General features: G+C 37.4%; 1 pseudogene; it reads right to left on the bottom strand.

Moving 5' to 3' along the window:
- LOC149181545 (putative pectate lyase 18) overlaps positions 1–10560 on the bottom strand; it is a 29194-nt pseudogene extending 18634 nt beyond the window's left edge.
- Between the last annotated feature and the right edge of the window lie 602 nt (positions 10561–11162).

Genomic DNA, 11162 nt, shown 5'->3' on the forward strand with positions numbered 1-11162 from the left:
TTTTGCAGAATGGAAATGAAATAAACTACTGAGCAGAAGTAAGAGTACGAAAGTAGAAGAATAGCAACAATTACTAATACTCTGACGCTTCCCCGGCAACGGCGCCAAAAAAGATGGTGAGCTCCAGTATTGTAGCAATAATGCTACAACTCCTGGGGCTTCTTGTCTCTCATTTTATCAACCCGGTAGTTCGTACAAACTTGGAAGCGACGGTGCTATATGCACAAGTACTAGCTCTTGTCGCAACTGTCACTTGGTCAGCTGGCACAAGTTCGCTAGGGCTCAAGCCAACTTCTATAGGCTCTCAGAAGAAGCTTGCTAATTGATGGACGAAAGCTAATCTCAAAGGAAAGCTACTTTACTTGACAAAAATGAACTGAAAGCAAATCAAAGCATGTAAACCTAGGAAACCCTAATTTAACTAGTCTAACCTCTACAATGCAAGAAATGTGTATGAAACTTCTACCAATGCTGCTGTTACCTCTAATAAGTGCAAATGCATGGGTCTAAACTACTTGCATCATGAAAGATATGTTTTTGTATTTTTCCTTTAAGTGTGTGGAATGATTGTGATCTTGTGCTAACTAAGGTTTGGTTGTGCAGATGGGATGGAGAAGGAAGGAAAGCGTGGTATAGGTTGGGGAGGCTAGGAGAGGTCCCTAAGGATCCTTAGAATCCATCCACAGAGGTTCCTCGCATTCAGATGCTCAGCAACCGAGAGAGTGGCCTCCTACAGGATGGCTGTGGAGGATCCTACAGGATACTCTGTTTTCTACAGGATGTCTACAAATGGCTACAGGATGACCTACCGTGAGTGTTTGGAGTGATGGAGGAGTAATGGAATGGTAGGGGGAGATGTGTAAGGTAGGAATGAGGCTGGTGATGGCTGTAGAAGTGGAGGAATAGGATAGGGAGTGAATGTAGGGAGTAGGTTCGAAGGTAGAGGGCTAGGTCAATGAAAGGGCTAGAGAATGGAAGTACGTGAGGAGTGAAAGACTTTGGGAGATAACAGAGCGGAGCAGGGGTCGAAGATGTGTGTGCATGCGGGATCAAGATGGAGAATGAAGTAATGGAACGAGAGAGAGCAGTGTAAGTGAAACAAATGCTTATGACTGTCACCAAACCGAAAATGCATCAACCTAACTATCTGTGCTTATAAATTCAATGAACAACAATTTAAACGCGAAGGAGAATGTGCATGAAGCTGTGGTAAAGGAGTGTGGTGTAGGTGTGAATCATGTGGAAGCATCTAACATAACGTGACTGTGTTTGCAGCAATCATGGAATAAAGAAATGCGTATTTTTGGTGGCTAGTCATGGACTGCACTCCAATCCCAGATGAGACGGCAGTGAGCCTTAACAACCTTTTTGTTGGAGCTCCAATGGACTATATCTATCCTTTGCTACACTAAACAACTGTAAACAAACTCACCATAAGCAAATCCTATCTAACTCATGAAAAAGACCAACTTAACAACCTGTAATTTGAATTGCATGTGCAAATGAAAAGCTCAAAGTGCTGAAATGAAATGGAAACAACACTACAGCAGAGGGGATCTATGGCTCTCAGGTTGGGCCCTAACCTGAGAGCTATAGTCTCCTTAAGAAACTCAGAACTAGATCACAAACTGCCTTCTTTATTCATAATCTGATGTCATGCCAAATTGGCTTACAAAAAGGAACGAAAACTGAACTGTGCTCCAAAATTACAATAGCAATACGAGAGTTTCAACAACCTATCCAAGGCTAAGGCCTCTATACTTATACAAAAACGATGATCCAACAAATATCCTTGATTTTAGGAGCTCGGCTGTCCAACTTCGAGTTTAACTGTTGATCCTGTAGGACAGTCATAACTACTGTTCCTGTAGAACAGTTATAACTGCTGTTCCTGTAGGACAGCTAACTGCTTCTTAAGCTCGGAGGGGAGATGGATTGGAGCTCGGAGTTCTTGGTGGGAATCACGAGGAATGTCCCCAAGACCGTGGACATCCTCTCCTAAAAACCAGCAGTGCCACCTCATTGTCTCTTTATCTCCTTTTTCGTTGTCTCTTGCTCCCTTTTAATGCCAAAACCTGGAATCATAATGCATTAGTCACGTAGATAGAGTGCCTACCCTTCTTCCTACAAACAACATGAATAAACTAAGAAATGCATGCATAAGCAGTAAAAAATGAATGGTTTGAGCAAGTAGAATAGGCCAAAATGAGCCCAAATTGTACCAAAATTGGGGCTCATCAGCCATGTTGGCATCTGCGTTTCAGCATTAAACTTTTTTTACAAAGAAACTTTGACCTCTAAGGTTTTCTAGATTGTTAACACATAAAACACAAAATGAAAAATCTGAAATTAGATCGGTTCAAATACTTGGGTATGCATTCCACGAGCCCTTTCCCGAAATGGTTGAAGGAAACCGTTACTTGCATGTTAACGTCCTAACCTACGAAACTTTATATATCACAATGTGACTAATGGGATGAGCGTGAATAGGAAATTTTGATCTTTTAATGTTACAAAGCCAGAATTGAGATTCAAACCTTATCATGGTGCGTCATAAATTGTTTGAAATTGTTATTACAGTCGACGCCAGGACGGCATCGATGAGTCCATCTGCACAATTTGACAAAGAGCAGTGGTCTATCTAGATATTTCTCCCCTAAAGATGGAGACTCCATCTCCATCACTTCTCGTTCGCCAGCCATAATGTGCCGGGGAATCCCTCACCATGGCATTTCTTGCAAGCTTGCAGTCTTGGATGTGAATCCCGTGAACGATAATGTGGTGGACGTACTGTGCTGTAATGCAGGCACCGTTGGCAATGTGGAAATTTGCACCTCTTCCATCTATCATCTTGTAATTGTCCATGAAAAGCTCTTCTTTGAGCTGGATGACCATGTCTCTCTGAAAAAATATCCACAGAGGCTCAGTTTGAATAATAGCATGGCGCAGAGTACCTAGCCATGGATTGAATGCATCGTAGTCATTGGAATCTATGACAACATAAATCGTGCCATTCCTCCCTCAAGTGGCATTCCCGCCAAACCCAATGGCGCAGTTTGCAAGCCTCTTTCAATTGTTTTCCCAATCTGGATTACAGCGCAAGCAGTTGTCCATGGGTTTCCCCATTCCGCAAGTCAAATAACTTAGCTCCCTCCTCGATTTGTTAATACTCCTACGATACATTCCATTAATTAACCATTAATGCTCCCGCCATATCTTCCATTAATTAAGCCCAAGCCCATAACAACATATATTAAGCACAACAAAATGGGCAGTAAAAACCTCCAAAACTAGTAACAGATAGACTGGGCTGAACTTCTAACAAAAACTTCTGGACCCTAAATGGAGATAAGTTGTTTTTCCATTAGTTAATATCGAACATTTTTATGTCTATGGCCAAATATTAAAAAAAGCTCAAATATGCCCAATATTCAAAAAAATCAACAACAAATATAATCCCAAACTCAAAGACTAGTATCAAAATAAATATTAAATACATATCAAAATAAATATTAAGCATACTGATTGGCTCAATACCTTTTCATCTGGTTCTTATATTTGAATAAGAACCAAGTATAAGTACAAAGTGATATTCACGAGATAAAAAAACACTAACTCAATTGTTTGTGCTAATTAATATTTGCCAAATACCTAACACAAAAATGTTAAGCTCCCTTTACGTTTTCCCAACCGCCACAGACAATTACGGAAGCAAACTACAGTTATTTCCTTCATTTACTCAAACTGACTGTAGTCATTTCCTTAAATTATGGAAATCAACTTCAGTTAATTAATTTCTTGTTGGGAGCTTCTGGAGTGGTCCATTACTCCCTCTATAGTTCTCTACCATGATCTGTGGAACACTTGACACATAGCCAATAGAAGCTTGATGGAAGCTTGGCTATAAATACTTCTGTTTGGTCCCCAATCTTACTAACTCAATCCCATTCAGTCTTACACCATCAAGTGAGAGTGAGGAGAGATTGGAAGTGCTAAATGAGATTTGGGGATGATCTGCTTGTCTCTATATAATCCTTACAGCCCCCAGTGTTCTTCACTTCAATTTGAGTGTTGTGTGGATTGGTAGGAGTTTAGATCCACTTCTTGTAGATGCGTAGAGCGTCTTCTTGACGCTGTTGGAATCTGTAGGAGAACGAAGCCTACGTTGATGAACCCAACATTTTTCTGTTGGGCCAGCTTGAAGCTTGATAGAAAGCACAACCCCCTCGCGTGAAATTGTTTGACGCGATGTAGTATTGCATAAAGGTAATAAAGAACGAGGGGATCTTGATCCTTTTATTCTTTTGTTATTCTGTTATCATTTGGTATGAGAGAATTTTTTTATTTCTGTCTTGGTGTTTATAGACATGCTCTATTATGCTAATGTTATATTTTGAGAATTTTCTAAATTAAGGCATTTATTTGGAAATATGTCTAATTTTTGTTCAATTTTTATGCTTATAATATTTACTTAATTATATGCATTTTGGATAATTGTTGTGCAAAATTTATTAACTTTTCTCGTACATGAATATTATAGTTTACTTCAAGCTAATTTTTTATGCATAAAAGAAATAATGTCTAGTGATCCATATAATTTTCATGGATTAGAGAACAACCACAACATCTCTAATTAAATAATATTATGATTGATTAGGATCACATAAAGATTATTTAGACATTAATTGTAATTAATTATACTAAATATAATAAATTTTATCCCACAAGAATTTTTATTATATTTATATAATTAATTAGGATAAAATATCAGATTATTCATAACTTGCCCACATGAATTATGAATTAATAGTTTTATCATAAAGTTCAAATCTAAGATAGAATTTATATTGAATTATAATCATAATATACCCTTTAGAATTATGAATTAAGAAATAATTTGACAAATTATATCATAAAGAATAATTGAATCTGCTTGAATTGAAAATTTAGTCCACAAACAATTTTTATGTCATTAGATTTAATTTTTAAGCATGATTTACATTGGTAAAGCATGAAATTTTATTTAGGCCTCAAATTTAACATAAGCATGTGATCTTTAATTTTATGCAGTTGTACAACCTACAAATTTCTCTGAAATTCATTGTGATATCCCTAAACTTAAGCGAGATAACTATAAGGTCTGGAAGGAGAGAATTCTCCTTCATTTGGGGCGGATGGACATAGACTATGTTATTAGGAAAGATGAACCACCGCCACTCACTAATACCAGCACTACAGCGGACATCATGCTTTATGAACGATGGGAGCGATCTAATCGCTTAAGCATGATGTTCATTAAGACTAAAATTTCAGCTGGTATTTGTGGTTCCATTGATCAACATGAAAAGGTTCGAGACTTGCTGAAAGCCATTGATGATCAATTCGTCACTTCAAACAAGGTACTAGCAAGCACCCTAATAATGAAGTTCTCATCCCTAAGGCTCACCAGTGTGAAAGGTGTGCGCGAGCACATCAAGCAAATGAGGGACACTGTGGCTCAATTGAAGAAACTCGAGGTTAAAATATTAGAGTCCTTTCTGGTGCACTACATCCTGAACACCCTTCTGCACCAATACAGACCCTTCAAAATATCATACAACACACATAAGGATAAACGGTCAATTAATGAACTCATGACCATGTGTGTTCGAGAGGAAGAGACACTAGTGATGGAACTGGGAGAAAGTGCAATGCTGGCAACGCGCAAAAAGGGAAAATCTCAAGCCAATCAGAAAGGTAAAGGTAAAGTACCTCCCCAAGCTAACGTAAAGAAGCATTCTGAGTGTTTCTTCTGTAAAACGAAGGGACACATGAAGGAGGAATGCTTCAAATTTCAGAAATGGCTTGCGGACAAAGGTAATTTAATCTCGTTTGTTTATTATGAATCTAATATGGTTAATGTCAATATTAACACCTGGTGGATTGATTCTGGATCAACAATTCACATTTCAAATTCCTTGCAGGGTTTGCAAAACCTAAGGAAGCCAATGGGAAGTGAGCAAAGCATCTTATCAGGAAACAAGATGGACTCATATGTGGAAGCTATAGGAACATGCTATTTAACTTTAAGTAGTGGCTTTGTTTTAGAATTAGAATAGACCTTTTATGTTCCAAGTTTTTCTTGATTTCAGTTTCAAGGCTTGTACCTTTTGGATATTCCTTTAACTTTTCAGAAACATCCTTCAGTTTATTTTATAAATCTAATTGTGTTGGGAATAGTATTTGTCTAATGGTCTTTACTGCATTAATTTACAAAACAATGTCACTTATTATTCAATACATGTTCACACTGGCACTAAAAGATGTGTTATTAATGAAGATTCCTTTAAATTATGTCACCGGAGATTAGGTCATATCTCCGCAGATAGAATTAAAAGATTAGTAAATGAAGGGGTACTTAATACTCTGGATTTTACTGATTTTGAGACTCGTCTGGACTGCATAGAAGGAAAGCAGACCAACAAGTCAAAGAAAGGTGCCAATAGGAGTTTGGACATATTAGAGATCATATATACTGATATATGTAGTCTAGACATGGACTCACATGGTCAGAGATGCTTCATCTCTTTTATAGATGATTACTCACGATATATGTATCTCTACATGCTTCGTAAAAAGAACAAAGCATTAGATTCCTTCAAGATCATTAAGGCTGAAGTAGAAAAACAATGCGGCAAGCAAATTAAGATTGTGAGATCAAATAGAGGTGGAGAATATTATGGTAGATACACAGTAGATGGACAAGCACCTAGGCCATTCACAAAATTTCTTTAAGAGCATGGGATTGTTGCCCAATACACCATGCCTAGTTCACCAGACTAGAATGGTGTAGCAGAAAGAAGAAACCGAACATTATTGGACATGGTGCGGAGTATGCTTAACAGCTCCAATTTTCCTAAATCCTTGTGGACTAAAGCACTTAAGACGACAGTGTATATATTAAACAGAGCTCCAACCGAGGCTATTCATAAAACACCATTTGAATTATGGAAAGGTTGGAAACTGAGTTTGCGACATATGCGCATTTGGGGATGCTTGTCTGAAGTGAGAATATATAATCCACAAGAGAAGAAGCTGGACCCAAGGACCATTAGTGGGTATTTCATTAGATATCCTGAAAGGTCTAAAGGTTACATATTTTATTGTCCATCTCACAGCACTAGGATTGTGGAATCAAGAAATGCAAAGTTTCTTGAAAATGACTTGATCAGTGGGAGCGATCAAACCAGGAACATAGTTTCTGAGAATGATCATTTAGAATCTCAACCTTCCACCTCAAGTGATAGATTTGTTATTGTTGACAGCACCCCTCAAGTTCAAACTGGTGTTGAACAACCAATTGTTGAAGTTCCACAAGCTGTTGACGGCATTCCAGTAGATCAGGTAGTTCAAGAGTTGCCAATAACTTTTGAACAACGAGTTGAATCACATATTTCTCAAGAAGATGGTGGTACAACATTAAGAAGATCTACTAGACCAAAGAGACCAGCAATTCCTGATGATTATGTTGTGTATCTACAAGAATCTGACTACAACATTGGAGCAGAAAATGATCCCGAGTCTTTTTCACAAGACATGAGTTGCAAAGAAGCAGAATTATGGTATGATGCCATGAAGGAAGAGATAAATTCTATAAAGAGTAACGAAGTTTGGGAACTTGTTGAGTTTCCTAATGGTGCAAAAGCCATTAGATCTAAATGGGTCTTTAAGACAAAGAAAGACTCATTGGGCAACATTAAGAGATACAAGGCACGACTTGTTTCTAAGGGATTCATTCAGAAAGAAGGAATCGACTACACAGAGACTTTCTCTCCTGTATCTAAGAAAGATTCCTTGCGCGTTATTATGGCATTAGTAGCCCATTTTGACTTGGAGTTTCAAAAAATGGATGTGAAAATGACATTTCTCAATGGAGATCTAGAGGCAGAGGTTTACATGAAACAACCTGAAGGATTCCCCTCTAGTGATGGTGAGAAATTGGTTTGCAAGCTCAAGAAATCCTTATACGGTTTAAAACAAGCATCCCGCCAATGGTATTTGAAATTCCATAATGTAATTTCTTCTTTTGGTTTTGTAGAAAATATTATGGATCAATGTATATACCTGAAAGTTAGTGGGAGTAAAATTTGTTTTCTTGATTTATATGTGGATGACATTTTGCTAGCAACCAATGATAAGGGTTTTCTACATGAGGTGAAACAATTCCTCTCTAAAAATTTCAATATGAAGGATATGGGTGACGCATCTTATGTCATTGGCATTAAGATCCATAGAGACAAATTTCGAGGCATCTTGGGTCTGTCTCAGGAAACTTATATTAATAAAATTTTAGATAGATTTCGGATGAAGGATTGTTCACCAACTGTAGCTCCCATTATGAAGGGTGATAGATTCAATTTAAACCAATTCCTGAAGAACGACTTTGAAAGTGAGAAAATGAAGAACATTCCATATGCTTCTACTGTCGGAAGCCTAATGTATGCTCAGGTCTTCACAAGACTTGACATTGAATTTGTTATGGGAATGTTGGGACAATATCAGAGTGATCCAGGTTTAGGCCACTAGAGAGCTACAAAGAAAGTAAAGAGGTACCTTTAAGGGACCAAAAACTACATGCTTGTGTATAGACGGATGGAAAATTTGGAAGTAATTGGCTACTCAGATTATCACTTTGTTGGATGTGTTGATTCATGCAAATCAACATTAGGATACATTTTTATGATGGCTGGTGGAGCTGTATCATGGAGGAGTGCCAAGCAGAGTTTGATTGCCACTTCCACTATGGAAGCTGAGTTCGTCTTCTATTTTGAGGCTACTTTACATGGTGTATGGCTTAAGAGTTTCATTTCTGGGTTTAGAATTATGGATTCTATCTCTAAGCCATTGAGAATATATTGTTACAATTCAACTGCTGTTTTTATGGCTAAGAACAACAAAAGTGGGAGTCAAAATAAAAACATCGACGTTAAGTATTTAGCTATAAGAGAACGTGTTAAAGAAAAGAAAGTGGTCATTGAGCACGTCAGCACTGAGTTGATGATCGTGGATCCTTTGACTAAGGGCATGCCACCATTTAAATTCAAGGATCATGTAATGAATATGGGACTTGGTTTCATTATGTAGTTTCTCATTGTATGGACAATGTTATTTTAATCAAATTCTTAATTATTGTGATGTTTTTCTCATATTTATGTGCACCTTAATTTGATTTGAGAGAATTCATCTGTGTAGGACCAAAAATAGAAATAGGGTTTATTCATTAAGAAATTGTTTCCACATAAAGTTTAATAGAAATAAATACATAGTAATACATGGAAGATAATACTCGCCATTAGAGGACCTATCATCATGATTCATGTATCTACTACTTAATACAGATTATCAATGGGTTTTAAGATGAGATATTAAGATTGGAAGTATGGACCAAGTGGGAGAATGTTAAGCTCCCTTTACATTTTCCCAATTGCCACCAACAATTACGGAAGTAAATTGTAGTTATTTCCTTCATTTGCTGAAACCAACTGCAGTCATTTCCTTAAATTACGGAAATCAACTACCGTTCATTAATTTCTTGTTGGGAGCTTCTGGAGTGGTCCATTACTCCCTCTGCAATTCTCTACCATGATATGTGGAACACTTGACACATAACCAACAGAAGCTTGATGGAATCTTGGCTATAAATAGTTCTGTTTCGTCCCCAAGCTCACTAACTCAATCCCCTTCAGTCTTACACCATCAAGTGAGAGTGAGTAGAGCTTGGGAGTGCTAAATGAGATTTGGGAATGATCTGCCTACCTCTATATAATCCTTAAATCCCTCGGTCTTCTTCACTTCAGTTTGAGTGTTGTGTGGATTGGTACGAGTTTAGATCCACTTCTTGTAGATGCGTAGATCGTCTCCTTGACGTTGTTGAAATATGTATGAGAACAAATCCTACATTGATGAACCCAATGTTTTTTTGTTGGGCCAGCTTGAAGCTTGATAGAAATCACAACCCCCTCTCGTGAAATTGTTTGACGCGATGTAGTATTGCATCAAGGTAATAGAGAACGAGGGGTTCTTGATTCTTTTATTCTTTTTTTATTCTACTAACAAAAAACATATCTACATCCATCCTAATCATGTAAGCACACTTCCATTTATCTGCTTCCCATGGTTAAAGTAGTTCTATCTTAACATACAGTTCAGTCATGGTGAATAGATTGGCATTGCAAAAAACTTAGCCTTTCAACACTGGAAAATTTTGTTGAAACCTTACTTGTTGATGATATCTAATCTAGTCATTCATGGAGGCAGATCTAGGCAATTCAACATCTACATCAACTACGAGCTAGAATAATTGAGTTTTGCTTTGCATTACCTTTCAACAGCTTCAACTACCCGTTCGGGTTGCCCCACATATTTCGTTGCAGATTGTTGAGTATCTTTAAAACCAGATACAACTGTAGACTGAGAAAGGATAGCCACTGTAAAATTCTTGAATGAATTGCCTGCTAAAGAACGAGTGCAAAACATTCCCAAGAAACTAAGCAATGATAGTACACATTGATAGCCAGTCATTTTGGTTACAGAAGAGGGCCAACAATGTTACAGTCTGCTAACTACAACGATGGGATTCCACTGCACTCTTATATATAGTACTTCGCTGCTGTATATGATCTCCACTAAATCGATTCTGCTAACAACATACTGGGCAAGAAAAGCCTCTGTTAAGCTTATGACATTGATTATACCAGTTGCAGAAGAAAATATGGTAAATCATAGATAACATGCTGCTAGGCTAATTCTTATAAATTACAACTAATGCCAGTCGAGTACTCAGCTAGTGTGCATGAATCTACATGAAGACCTTGCCCTTTCTTATATAATAAATTGGGAATTATTAAATGATTAAACTATGTAGGAATCTCCTCATAGCTATTGGCCATCCAACAGTGTTACCATATGAGTGATAGTACTTCATCGAGAAAACGCCCGACAATCACTGTTAAAAAAATAGATGGTTAAAGATCACGGTTGTTAAAAACTGCCATATCAGCGATGTGACTAACTCCACCTCTCTGTCATAATTATAGATAAAGTAAAATTAATTTTACTTACTACCAAAAATACAGAGAATTGAGCCGGCTAATGGTGATTTCCAAATTGCAAATCCTTTAGGC

This window comes from Pinus tabuliformis, chromosome 3_2, assembly GCF_031772625.1.
Source record: "Pinus tabuliformis cultivar Carrire ecotype Pingquan chromosome 3_2, CPIR1, whole genome shotgun sequence".
Lineage (NCBI taxonomy): Eukaryota > Viridiplantae > Streptophyta > Pinopsida > Pinales > Pinaceae > Pinus > Pinus tabuliformis.